Source organism: Phasianus colchicus, chromosome 4 (genome assembly GCF_987193195.1).
Source record: "Phasianus colchicus chromosome 4, bPhaCol1.hap1.1, whole genome shotgun sequence".
NCBI lineage: Eukaryota > Metazoa > Chordata > Aves > Galliformes > Phasianidae > Phasianus > Phasianus colchicus.
The window spans coordinates 29,895,018-29,909,869 of record NC_143439.1 but is presented as its reverse complement, the minus strand read 5'-3'; the positions used below and the strand labels follow the sequence as shown (position 1 = coordinate 29,909,869).

At 39.3% G+C, this 14,852-nt stretch overlaps 1 long non-coding RNA gene across 1 annotated transcript; it reads right to left on the bottom strand.

Annotated features, from left to right (window-relative positions):
• Positions 1–2,344: 2,344 nt before the first annotated feature.
• Positions 2,345–4,738, bottom strand: LOC149918152 (uncharacterized). The gene is made up of 2 exons (XR_016466412.1): positions 4,666–4,738; positions 2,345–4,514 (listed from the first exon to the last, which is right to left on the bottom strand). It is a non-coding gene; the product is annotated as an uncharacterized LOC149918152 (long non-coding RNA).
• Between the last annotated feature and the right edge of the window lie 10,114 nt (positions 4,739–14,852).

Below are 14,852 nucleotides of genomic sequence, written 5' to 3'. Positions count from 1 at the left end.
ATCACTAATGCCACTCGGCTTCATTTGAATGCTGTTGGAAAACTAAGAGCCACCTTTCCCAAGGTAGTGACACCACACTGACTGCATCCCCTCAGGCTACTAAAGAGCATCTGTGAAGCCTCGGACTCATAGTCTCAGTACTAATGTCTGCTCAAATCCAGCAGAACCCAGTGCATCAGGCTGTGAAAACAGCTTGGCATTAGGGAGAGGTCTGTAAACCTGGTCAAATACGTATTAGAAATAATTTCATGTACAGTTCTGTTAGAACAGTTTTGCTGTTCTGTCTGTAATGACTAATTATTACAAATATTTCTATTGTGTTAGCATCTAGAAACTCCAGGCAAAATCAGGTCCACAGTAAAATTTTATCGCACTGAGACAGAGTCCCTCCTACAAACCTCTCTAGTTGAAAGCCTGGCCTGTTTCAGCAGAGCCAGGATACAATCCTGAGCCAAGCAGGTGGTAGAAAGCCAGGGGAGCTCAGAGCTGGATTCCAGACTTGCACTCCGATGCACCCCCTGGCAGACCACCTTCCTCTACAAGACATAGTTGGTATGTCAGTAAGCTGATCTTCAGCTTTACAGAAGGGCAGCACTGTGGCAATACAGGTAATTCTCACGGGCACATGCAGAGAGGTAGCTAATGCCATATAGCTGAACAGTCTTTCATATCACAAGAGCTTCTCAGCAGGGCAGCTCCAGTTCAGTGTACATTTCCTTCATTCTCTTGGTTTGTCTGAAAGATGATGGCACAAAACTTCAGAGGCCTGCGTGAGGACTCTTACAGCTTGGAAGTGAGGAAAAGAAACAATCTTCAGGCCATCAGCCATGGATCAGCTGTGAGAGATGCATCAAGCCTAACACTTCTCCCCTTCTCAGAGAGCTGCAATCTGTGGCCACTTTAGATGTGTAACCTTCTGCTCCTGCTCTAAGCGGGGCTTGCCTTTATTGGGCCACATGCAAAGGCTGATGCATTGGCTTGTGTAACAGAACAATTATTTCAGCTGAAGCTGTAACTTTTACAGACCAAGCCATGTTGTCAGCAATCCACCACAAGATGCTTTACTTTATAGCATCTCTGAACAGTAAGGGTTACCATGGCTTCCAGTCTTCTATACTATTACTATTAAAAATCAGAGTGTCCACTAAAAATCTACCATCAGTTTCTGTGTTTCTCAAGGGATTGGAAGTTCATGCTTTATGGCAGTAATTACATTGGTTTTTTTTTTGTTTTTTTTGTTTTTTTTTTTTTCCTACCGTTAGTATAATATGCAAACCAGAAAAGGTACCATGCACAAAACTGCACTTATAGTTTTTCAAGTCACCATGATTCATTCTCATGCTTTGTAATCCTTCCAGATAGAAAAATGTGACATCCTTCTCTGTAAAGTAAAGCTAAGCACATAGCGATCATTACTGACTACATGAAGGGCAGATTGTTGTTGCTATGACAATACAGTGAAAAAATGAAAGGGTGACTCCTCAATCTGTTCATCACCACTTCACATTTGAGGCACAAGCTTACTCAAAAGGATCACATCTTTTAAAGAAAGAGAAGGGTTGAAGGGATATACAAGGCATTACTTGCAAGACCACGAGATTAAAGTTCGGGAGCTCAAGGAGGGATTTTCAAAACAGCTTAGCTTTGGCATAACTATGCTTTTAACACATCAGTGATAAAACTTCCATTGTCTACAAAGTATGAAATGCTGCCATTTTCCTTGGTGAAAGAGAATCGGCAGCACTGGATTTAAAAAATGCCAAGCAGTTTTGAAGTTGTTTGGTACAAAAAACCCATGTTTTAGCACTTCTTACACATTTTAATCACAAAAGCTTGGAGTCTAACAATCACCTGTCTTAAGAAGACAGGACACTGACTGCTATATATGTATAATAGTCTTTGACTGAGACCTCAAAACCCTGAGAGCCAGTGACCCTAAGTGGGGACTGTAGCAGTTTCAGCAGCCTTTCTTCTTCTTTTCCCCTCAGCTTCTCATGGCTAGTGCCTGTTTTCACACTTCAGAAGAAATCTCTGAATGGGAACAGAATGTGATGCTACCCATGTAGATGGCAAAGGACAAAACAGAGGCAGGTTAAGTGAACAACTTGGAAACAAATTTCTTTATCCTCTGTGTCCCTGTGAAGTGTTTCCTCTTACTTTCCAATTCCAGGGCTAAACAAACTGTACCCAGTGCTGAGTCTTTGGGAAAAAAATGCAGATCTCCAAGATGGAAAAAATACCACCAAGAAAACACTAAACCAAACCAAACAAACAAACCAGAAATACCCACACAACTGGGAAAAAAACAGCAAAGCACTGTCAGCAGCAAGTAGCCAACTGAATGGTTGGTAAAAGTCCTTTAATGGCAATGTGGTAAAGATCAAATACAAATTGCTTGGAACAAGGCTCCTCTGTTCCCAGCTCTACGTCCTACTACATGAAGATGGGAAATGTCAGCAGCATAAAAAGATACAGCAACTGGGAATTTTCTGCTCCTGGAATACCAAGACATTTCTGCCAGTTGCAAATAACTATGCTCAAGCAGCTCTAACAACTGTAGCAAGGCTTCTTTACTTGCACTCAGGTTCACACATACAGGTAGATTTCAAAAAGCACGGCCTAAGCAGATGGCTCTGATGCTCTGCAGCCTCAAAAACAGAGGCCACTACTGAGGATGGTCCATAAGCTTGGGTCAAGCAATACCTGTGCTCTGTTGTTGCTTAAAAGGTTACTTTTGCACAGCGCAAAATCCTTAACGAAAGGCCTCCTTTTCTTCTTCTCTGCAGTTTTTCCTCATGCCATTTCCAACTTCCTGATCAGTCCTTACTGTTTTTTGTTTGTTTAAAATGAAATGAGCCTAAGGCTGTGCTCAGTTTCTGCATATTTCATTTGATCATGCTGTACTTCAAGTATTACATCCCTTCAGTGATGTCAGGTCTCGGCAGCTCTGCTGGAGCTCTAACACACAGAGAGTATAGATTCATCACTTCATGTATTTTCAAAGGAATTTTTCTCTTCTTTCACCGAGAATTATGCAGGAAGCTCAGGCAGAACCTTCATATATTCTGCAGAGACCTTTAATTATAAGTTTCTAGGATGTATCTGGCTACTATATTGTACCTTCCAAAGTCAAAGTAGGAGAACTTGGTGCCGCCTTGGCTCTGTCACTTAAACAGTAAATTAGTATTGGATGCCTACTCTAAAGGAATGCACCATTTTTAACCATGAAGTATGAATGTTTCCAGACTTATCCATGCAGATCTCTTGTTCTCCTTAACCATAGCCTTGCTTAGATTTTCCAATTAAATTGATTAGACCTCATCTACTTGTGATATGAGATCCTTTTAGCTTGACCCTGGTGGAAAGAAAGAAGTTTACCTCACGCTGCACAAACTCAGAGGACAAATTTGGCTTTGATACTTTCCTGTACAAAATCAAGAGCCATTCCTGACATCAGTCATTGTGAATTTACTGCTCAGGCTAAATCCTCCTCCTGCCTTGCAGGGCGTATGGACCAAAAGAACACAGCAAACATAGCAGCCCTTGCTTTGGTGGTCCTCAACTCCAGGTCTGGCTGCCAATGCCACATCCACTTTGCACATAAACTCCAGCAGCAAGCTGAAAATCCATCTACTTTAGAGAAGGGGAACTGAAGAAGGGCTTTAACCTTCAGGCCCAAGGGGATGAACTAAGGTCTCACTTGCTTATTGCTACCTGAACACAGTTTTCAACCAAAAACACTTCTCGTATGGGTACAACTGTTAAAAAATCTCAGACCATTACGTTTGTTCTTCCCTGATATACTACAGAACGTAGAATACAGGTATATATAAATTGTCTATGCTGGTTTAGGCAGTATCCAACATATTGCTGAAAATATCCTATGACAAAGCCAATTGCAAGAAACACAAGATGAAAGAAAGGCAAAGCAATGTGTTCAAGTTCAGCACCAAAAGCAAAACTAGACTTGAATTCTCAAATCTCATAATGGTGTCTTCCTACTGCATATTGTCATCTCCCCATTTAAGCTCTGCTCCAGAAGTGATAACAACTTTGCCTCTTTCCTGGTGTTCAGGGCTTTCCTAGTATGATGCCCCATCTGAGGTGAGATTCTAACATAAGCAGAGGTCAGAAATGCCTTCTTCACATTCAGATAATATTGGTAAGTTCAGATAGTGCTTACAAACAGAACTGTCACAATAACAGATCAGGAAAAAAGCACGTTCTGAGTGAAGTTAATCTTAGGCTGCAGGCACATTTATTTCCTTTTAAGCTCAATAGTCTTTACCTCTCACTCTGTAAAACATACAGAGCTAAAGCCTATGGCTGTTACCTTCACTTAATCACTAGATCATACAGCTTGTGAAGAAGAATGTGTCAACAAATCACAGACACAGCCAGCACCAAGAAACAAAAGTAGTTTAAACTGTCAAGGCAAACTTCTGTTAAGTTTCTGGTAGTTGGGATGAAGGAAGCTGCAATTCTGGGAGGAGGGACGCAGCACCTGCAGTTTTCTAGCAAAAAAGAAAAAAAAGGACATTCAAAATACAGTGAAGACTCAGCAAAGACATGAAGAACAATTTTTTTTTTTTTTTTGGGGGGGGGAGAGGGGGGGTGGTGAGGATCTAGGAACAAAGCAAAATAAAGAGAAAAGCTGTTCTTTACCTTTAGAAAGTTTTAGCTCCAGTGAGAAGCTGCTTCAACTTTGGAGGCAGCAGCAGTCACTTCAACAGCAAGCTGCGGAGAGGTTAATATTAAAGCACCACAGGTTAAGCCAAACTTCCAGGAGTTCTTTGCAAGAGCACAAAAAATACAATAGAACTGGTACCCATGTACAGTAAGGAAATCAAGGGTCTTTAAGTAACATCTGTAGGCTACAGAGATGAACTTAGGAAGGGCAAAACACCAAGAAACTACAGAAGAAAGAAACTTAAGAAAAACAACAACAACAACAAAACAACAAAAGAAAATGCCCGGACACTGCAGGATAAAGAAATGATACTATTATCCAATGTACCATTCAAACACACCTACATTTGTATCAAAAACAAATCTATATATGTATTTCAGTTACCTAGTGGCATCAGTTGAAAAGAAGAAAGCTTTATTCATTCCGATCATCTGAAACTACACAGGAGGCACAAAGATACTTAAGAAACTGTATCTCATATTTTAGAGACTGAAGAGCTTTTTCCTTTTGAAAACTTTGGCCTCAGCTTTAGAACACATCATATGCTTTGTGTGAGGTGTGAGATGGTGGGCATTCAGTATTTTCTCCTGCTTTTGGGATAACCACAAACACCTTATTTGTGTGCTTTTAAACTAGCAACGCTTCTGAAACCACCCAATCCATCTCACCCAGTACTATTGTTGAATTTCTAAAAGGATAAAGGGAAGGACAACATGAAGTAAGCCCAGTGTTCCTAGATTTCACTAGAAATAGCAGCTGTATGGTGCTCTCTCTGAGGAAAGGAACATTCAGCTGTTTTGCATCATGCTTGATATCAGCTGACCACCAGCCAGATGAGGTGAAGTAATTAGTACAGTCAATACTCTAGCTACATCATAGACTTTGCCATTTCTAGCATCACTTGGCAGTAAAAAGTATGGAAGGAAACTTAACTTGTTTATATTGCTGGACAGCCTGAGAAGAGGTTAAAAACAAACAAACAAACAGAAAACAGCATAGGAAATAGAGTTTCATCACTTCTGCTACTTACAAAACTGTTTATTCCAAGTTGCACATCCACAAATAAGATTTCAGTGAAAGGTTTGATGAGCTGTTTTATTTGGATAATTCTAAGCAAATAGTGTACTGCTAGAAGTACCCAATTCCTTACAGGCTCAATTCTTTTGGTTGTGAGTTGAAATGACCTGAAATTAATTTCCTTTTTACATTATTGAAAAATTTCATTCTCTATTTTAAGAGGAAGTACTGCTGATATGGGGATGAGATTCTCCATCTTACAGGCATAACAAAAAGATGAGCTGTAGCCTTTGGGAACAGAGCACACCTGCAAAAGTAGCATTCATAGCGTTTCCCCCATCCACTCAGCCACACTTTTTCTCACAGCTCCACTGAGAAGCTTCCTACGTCCTCACAACCACCTGAAATACAAAGTTTTCTTCCACCTTACACTCTTAATTCATTAATTTGTCTTATTTTGCTTCATGTGGTTTCTTCATTTCACTCCTGCCTCTACTTGTTGGATGAGTTTCTTCCAAAAGTTTAGCATTAGCAGTTTCCTCAGAAATGGGAAATTTCATCTGCTCTTGCATAGGTTCCCAGACTCCACTGCTCAAAACCTAGAAGCAGTATTTTTATTAAGAAAAACAGAACTCAGTTGGAAAGTTAGCTGTTTCATTAATAGAAATAAAAATACCATGGGTTTTGGCAGCATTAGAAATGAACTGGGTCTAGAAAGCTTATCTATATAAAGAGTGGGAATGTTATGGAATTACATTGTTGCCATTGCTGAGTCAAATTTCACACAATATTGGCTGTTGCATCCAGAGATTAACTGTTTTCTCATTTTATGTATTTTATGGAGACTCGAGCTGCACCTCTTAGGGGTTTTACTATGAAATACAAGAAACCTTTATTTCCAGTTTATTAGAAAACGTGAATAAATGTGGTTGCAACAATAAACACAGGGAGAAATAATACTGGTTGGTGAGAGCTAGACATGGCTAAATTTCTGGATAAGAAGTAAAATATAAGTTATTCTTGATACCTGAGATGAAACTAAATTTCAGCAAGATACCCTGTAGGTTAATCTGCAAGAACTGCCAGACTAAGCTTTCCCTGATTCAGTTACTGATGCTTATAAGTAAAGTGGCATCTCATCACATCTAGCTGTGGGTTGCTCCACTAGTGGATGAACAATATAAAATCCTGGGCTGGATCTGAACTTAGCCTCACAGTCTTGAAATTCCTTTGGTAATCCAAAACTACCTGAGTCTCTATCTTTCCCTCAGCTTCAATTGTAGCCATCCAAACATACAGAAATTCAATTCCAATGCAAATCTATGTTACCTGAAGGCAGTGAAAACAACTTTTTTTTGTTTGGTTGATCGTAGCTTTTAGCACTCTAGAGATTTTGTGCTTGTCTGCATCTGCAAGGTACACTTCGGCATACCTACTTCAAAGATGATAAGCAGGGAAATAATTATTACTTACAAATTAAGATTGAATGATTTTGGGAGAAAAATATGACCATAAGAGAAAACCTGGTTACAAATGCTGTGATGTAACAATAATATCAGAGGGCACAATGTCCTTTCCCAGAGTAATTACCTCCTATTCTCATCTGGAGGGAAAAATAATTGATTTATGGTGCTTGATTAATAGGCTTCTACCATACATGCTATTTCATATTATGAATACTTAGCAAAACTTTATGGCAACTCTGTGCTCATTGGTAAAACTCTCTTTGCCCATCCATGAAAAACAGCCCCATTAGCTACCAGGTAAAGCATGGGAAATGCTATTAGTTTTTATGATAAAAAAACCCCTTCTCTCCACCAGTACATTTGATTTTTCAATTAAGATTTGAAATTTCTCATTGGAAACCATTGCTGCCAGTAGTTTTTTAATTAAGCAATATCCAGAATCCCATAATTTCTGTGTTCTGCACATTAAATCAACTGTGCACTTATGTATTTTGTTTATTTCATATTTTCACTTTACGGGCTGGTGCTTCAGAAGAATTAAAATGTGCGGAGCACCGCCATAAGAAAAGACAGATGATGCTTTAAGGTTGGTCCTCTAAACTGGAGCATGGAATTAATTTGACATCAACTGTGTCAAAAGAGGCCTGCATTTTATCTATATGTATGAGATGGATATATGCTATTTTATTACTAGATGAGACTACTGATTTTATTAGGATCATTTTGCAGGTTTTCATAGAGGATTGCTCTTTTTCCAGTATTATTGTTCAGTGCCTTCTGGAAGCTGGTAGGGGGAGCTATTATCACAAAATGTCAAATGTCAATAATGCAGAGACATATTTTTCAGACACATACGCTGCAGGACAGAGGTAGATTCAACAAATTTGGTGCCCAGTCAGTACTGGGGCATTCTGACATTCATTGCAGAGAAGGCAGTAGTGAGACTGCAATGATGAGAGGGAAGTTTTTCAGTGAAGTGGAGTAGGCTGAATTGATGTTCAGAAACCCTGAAAAGTATTACATCTAATTAGTGTGGCTGTGCAAATGATGTAATGAGGCATTTGAGAATGAAACTAATAGCAGCTGGATAAAAGATTATTAATCAGCATGTCTGCCATCTATCAGAGACCCAAAAGAGGGCTGCACAAGCCACTTCTCTTGTTGTATGCATCAGAAATATCCAGATACAGAAACACACACTGAGATAAAGATGGTACAAATAGATGTCAGAATAACCAGTTAAAGGCAGTAGATGAGCAGCTGCAGAGTGGAAAGCTGAAAACAGATAAGTCTTTATATCTCTGCTTTGCTTTGGACCATGCTGCTTGTGGCTAGGAAAGCCAGCTGCCACTTTGGCATCAGCCTGCCTGGTGTCCATCTTTACTTCCATTGGCTTGAGTATAATCTCTTATTTGCCTAAATAAGTATTACCATAGGAGGTGATAAGGAAAATGCCTTGTCCTCTCTTTGTCCTTCTCCAACATATCATCATCTTTTTGAAATGCTATTAAAAACACAGAGGGAGATTTTCACTTTTGGAGTTAAGTTTCAGGTTGTCTGCAATTTTAGGGAGAAATCTTAGACGTAGCACGTACTGATTTTTTTGTTTTTATTTTTAGGCTTCCATCACAGACTTGGGAGCTCTAGGTGGTACAGAAACAGTAGTGTAATCCTATAACTCCAGAAGCTGGAATCAAACTTGAGCCTGATCATTGGGATGTAAGCATGTCTAAGGATTCAATTTTTCATGTATTATTTTACAGCAATTATTTTCACGATTAAAGAAAGCAGAGGATAAAGGATGAACTTTGCACATAATTCAGCTCAGTGAGGAAAGTGTAATCTGCTTGTCTGTCAGAAATTTCAAAGCAACAACAGTGTCACATTTACTCACTAACCGCAGGAGATGGCCAAAAGCTCAAACAACATCTCATTGCTCCATGAGTCCAAACAGATCCTAAGTTATTTGGTGAGGGAGGAAATATCTCTAGTAATATTAAAGAAATTAGACTAACTTCTATTAGAATTTGCTCAGTGGGCAGTGGCCAGACCAAGCAACAGTTATTTAAGGACCTCATTCATACCTAACGATCACAGACAATAACAGTCTCATTGTAAGAGGCAATCAGACACTTGTCTTATCTCTTCTGCACATTTGTAGCTACCAAGAAAGGACCTGCTTTTGATCATTTTTCCTGTGCTGCCCTTTAAGTCATTTCATTAAAAGACCAGAGAGTTTCCTGGATTAATGGCCATTTGTCATTTCCCCAAATCAATTTTGCCTCCAGTCTGTTGAGACTTCACAAACAATTCCATAAATGCTTTTCAGAATTACAGTAGTTAGGAAGGCTTTCTCAGAAGAGGTTTTGTCTTTAAAACAACAATAAAATACCAGAACAGCTGCTGCTGCTTTTTTTTTTTTTTTTTTTTTTTTTTTTTAGAAGTTGTATCTTAATTGAATTTTTCATTTTAAAAATGAAAGAAAAATATTGATTGACTTCAGTTCTGCCTGCATCTCTGAGAATTCTTCATTAGTTTAACTTTTCTACTTGAATATTTCTGTTGAATCGTCTCCAGAGCCCAGGCTCAGCCCATCTGGTACTGTTGAGCTCTTTACTAGCTCTGTTTCATTCATCTGTCTCCAACAGCTGCTTTTCAGGTTCAATCCTGACCTGTGGACTTTTTTGGAAGGAGCACTGTATTTCAATAAAATCAGTGCCACACTAAAAACTTCTTCTTCATAGAGAAGACTTTGCCATCTGCAATTGTCTCAAAGAAGCACAGTCATTCTAGGTGTTTGTGAATTCTTTGAATTCTGAATTCTTTCCTTCATATTATCAAAGGGCTGAAGTTTAGCAGCTGTGCCTTTCTTCAGCATTAGCAGTTATCTAGAGATGATATTAAAGCCACCCTAGAAATTAGCATGAACTTCCGTATTCAGCAGGGATATCTCTTTTTTTTTTTTTTTTTTTTCAAACAGAAGAAACATCTTAGTTCTTCAGTGGTGCAAGATGAGGGAACTCCATTCCCATTCTATGCCAAGGCTGCTTCTTGCAACTCCAGAACAATTACTAAGACGTACAACAAATTTAACACAAACCTTTACACAGAGATTTCATACCATTTTAAACCAAGCAATACATCCTCATCCAGTGGGTGTAATTTACTTCACAACAGTGCTGATACAGAGATAGAGACACTAAACATTCACTAATGGTCATTAAGGTAATTAGGGTAACACAAGAGACCTCTCTGAGACTTCTATATGTTAATGCTACTTCTAACAAGTTGTTGTGGGACATTACAAGTTGCCTCACTAGTAGCCCTTTTTAGTGAGTCCACGCTAGAGCTGAACCTACACACTCATTGCATTCCATATGAATTGACCCTGTTGAAAAATGAGGCTGTCAGAGGTTTGCACAGGGTCAGTCACAACAGTTTGTAAGCCACGATACCGCATTCTGGTCATCTCATTAGATACCTCCATCCAGTACAACCCAATTTGTAAATGTTGTTGTATTGCTTTGATTTTTCATCTTTTTTAATAGTAATTCACCTAAGTGACTCCCATCCAATTGACAGGCGTATGCATGTCTCACTTCATTCAACTCTGGCACTTCCGTTCAATCAGCATTCCATTCTTTTCAATGAAACCTTCCAGAAGTGGGCTGCCCAGAACCTTTGTGATGAAATTGTGATAATAAATGCCAGTCTTTTTGAAATAGGTCTGAAATGCCTGAATGGCAAGACAGAAGAAAGCAAAAAAGCTGCCTTCATAAGAGCCCTCCTCAGACCCAAAGCTGTCTAGCTACAAAACTTCTCAATGAAACAATAAATACTACTTTACACAGATCTAAAAAAATAAGCGATTCATTGAAATGTTCCTCTCAGCTGAATGGGCATTTCCCAGGACTTGTTGATTTTATGACCTCATCTGTGCCCTTAGCTCTCAGCAAAACAGTGCTGAAAGCTCCTCATTTAAAGTAGGCCATAGCAAACAGAGATTTACCATCTATCCAAAGCTTGTATAAATTTACTGCGGGCAAAAGCTCAACAAAAGCTTATAAAAGTGGGACCTGTGGCTTCCAAATTAAGCCCATTTTCTCTAATTAGCCTCCTTTTTCACAGCTTTCCTTTTTCTCCACTCAAAAAAAAAAAAAAAAAAAAAAAAAAAAAAGCAATAGCAATACCATGGAGGCCATAAAAGCCATCTGCTTTTACTGAGCAGGGACCTGACAAATTAAAGTCTTGCTGGAAGAGAGGTTGAAACTTCTAGCTCAATTACAAAGCAGACTAGGGAAAGAAAGCATTCTGGTTGACTTGGATGTAGTTGTCAGAAACCTTATACATTTGCCTAGCATTAATTTCCATCTGGTTATATTCTGATAGAATCTATCCTCTCCTTGGACATTAATTCCCAGCATAATTGTTCATTGCTTACAAGCCAGTCTCTGTTACTTCTTCCAACTTACAGAGCAAAACTTAATTTCTTAGATAGAAATGAATGGCTCTAGTCATTAGCAACAGACTACAGAGCAAAGAGCGAGTGCTTAAGCATTCTGTACTAGACTCAGCTTGAAATCTCGTCTCTGCAAAAGCTCAGTTCATCTAACCTAGTTTTAACTTCTGCCTGAAGCACTGGAAGAGGCACATACAGAGAACACAAGGTGAAAACCCACTGTTAACTTCAGCATTCCAGTTGAGTGCATCTGGTTCCAAGAGCACCTTATCTCATCCAACTTTACTGTCCATCACACAATACAAGGGATACCTGCAGCAGCTTTCCATGTAGCATGCAGCATGGCCAGAAAACCATAGCCTGTGCCAAGCAACAGAGCTAGCCCTCCCTCATTTTCAGCAGCTTCACATTTCAAACAGTTCTGCCTTGCACTGGTTTTTTTTTACCTCAATAGATAGGTAAATGTGACTCAGAGCAGCAGAGTTTGATTGCATGTCTCTTCCCAGCAGCAGCTCTACTATCTGAAGAGATTCTGACCCTCACCTACCCTCTGGCTCTCCATCAGAGTGGCCACTTCTGCTCCCTGCTGTGGACTACACACCTCCAGATCTTCCCACTCACGTAACTACTCCACAATATTTTTCAGCCAGAGTCAAAAGTGTAGTTAAGCCCAGTTTGAATAACTGGTCTTTGCTAACCATGATTCTCTTGGCTGAAGCAGATCTGAGGAAACAGGAACATTCAGATAGGAGAAAGCAGTGAACAGGGTGGACAGTGGTCTCTGCAGCATTTGCAGCCCGAGGATGCTATCTAAACATGCCCTCATTTAACTTACATTTATCTGTCTCCATAAAGCAGTGAAAAATGACTGTGCTTCCAAGCAGTTCTTTACCCTGACTTAATTGCAAGAAGAGAAAAATAAGTTGAACCACCAGGACTGGTAGCTGAATCACTCACAACTTAGCCTGCAGGAATGAGGCTGGATAAGCAGAGAGGCTCTTTCTGCTCCTAATACACATTGATCTATTCACTGCCTGCTGAAAACCTTCAGGCTTTCATTCTGTACCAACAAACAGTGCAGTCATTTAGTTGTACCAGATATTTACCCCCCTCCCTGTCTCTCTTCACAGACATGAATACTGTTATGAATGCAAAGAAAGTACATGTAAAAAATAAAGAGTCTCACAATCAGTGAAACCCAAACTGAGTTTAATAGAGCAGGCCTGGAAAATCTTCAATAACAAGTTATTCGTAAATGTATCATGTGGAGGCAATGTGCATGTAATACAAAATGTTGAGTTGGCTTGCTTGTTTTAGCAAAGCAAGTTGTTATCAAACTTTAAAATGTTTACACTGAAGATCAAATTTTCTCTGTTCATTGACTACAAAATATAGTTATCTTTTCACACAGAGAACTGGGTTTGTACTTGTATCCAAAGCTAGTGATGATGACCCAAAAATAATTCATTGAAGCTGATTAACAGAACTGTAACAATCATTTCCTTCAGAAAAGGTGGAGAAATTAAGGGCTAATAAACTGAAGAAATGATAGATCAGAGAGGGCTTGATCAATCAACTAGTAGTTGCTAAGCCTAATTTAAATACTGGAAGAATATCACATTTCATCATTTTCGATCTTCAGATTTAAGAGCTCCTCAAGTTCCTCATTTATACCTGAAGTGTCACCAGCACATACATTAATGCTGACAAAATCAATTTACTACAGGCAAGGTGTTCATCTCCCTGTTTTCCCCAATTACATTAATTTTCCTCAGTGTTCTTTGTTTTTAGTAAAGAAATAAACAAGCAGTTTGTGTTCATTAGTCTGAAGTTCTTCCACAATCATTTATGCGCGTTTCAGAACTGTACTTATGAGCATCACTTGCACTTAGTCTAAATGTGTTTTGAAATCCCTAGTATGTTTCTGCCTTTGTATGTTGCTCCTTCATATTTCACTACAATAAAATATAAAATGACCTGACCTACATAAACACCTAAGAGGTTTCCTAAGAGGGTGCTCAAATCTTCCAAAGTACGAAGCCATTCAAATTTTAAATAGCAATTAAAATTAAAAATAATTGAAAACTTTGTTAGAGGCTCCCAGGTATTAATGTTCAAGGAATGCCATGCATCCTTTCCCATGCTCCCTCAGCCATGAAGAGAAACTCTGGGAAAGATGACTCACCACCTTTCCAGCATTCTAATGAATGAAGAAGGTATCATGACCTTCTTCCACTTGTGTCTGGTGAGGAGAAACAGGAGGAATTTACTTTACAACATGACTCTTTAGAATTTGACAGGGCATGTGCTGCAAAGAAAGCTCTGTTTGGGCCACAAGTCTCATGGAACCAAGATCATAAGGCATCTGGCACCTCACTAACCTGTATCTGAAATTGGCTTATTTGGTCAGATATTCTTGAAGAAGGATGGGAAGGAATCAATAATTTCATAGCAGCCTCATATCCTTAATGAACAGGCTTAAATAATAATAATAAAAAAGTATTTTTACAGATTGCTTTTCTTTAGGGAAAGATTATTTCCTCCCCCCGCATAGGCATAGTCTCTTGATACGCAGCCATTTATTCTTCAGAGAACATGTTAGATGGGTCACACAAATCCATCTCAACAGATGTTGTAAGAAAAGCAAAGAAACATATAAAATAGTGTCAATTCATCACCAAGTTTCAGCCTCCCTGACTAGAACAACCATAGCACCTTAGAACAGCTGAAAAACTGAACTAAGTCCTTCACTGGTGTTAATTAGTTGCTCTCAGTTGATTTATACTTGCTGTCATCTGCCCCATTCTAGCTGTATTTTCAGTGCTGCTAAGAACATACATACCACTAGCAAAAAAAACCCAAACCTTTGGACACTTCCTCCTTTGGATAGCATATCTGCAGATATAAACTCCAATGTTTCTGCACCAGCACACATCCCTGGCAGGCCAGGACTTCAGTCTCATTCCAGGAGGTAGAGAGAGGCTGCTCTCTTCCTACTGGTTCCTGCTCCCTTGTACCTCACAACTTTTGCCCAAACTGACTTCACCTCAGCAGGTGTTTCAAAACCTGCTGGGGACTTCAAGAATGGGCATCTCTTCCACCCATGCCTCACACCAAGCATCACTTTCAGCACAGCCCTGATAGTAAAGCCTTAAGCTAGATGCCCTGTCCTGTTAGTCATGCCCATAAGTTGCTTTGGTTCAAAGCCTTGGTGCATTCT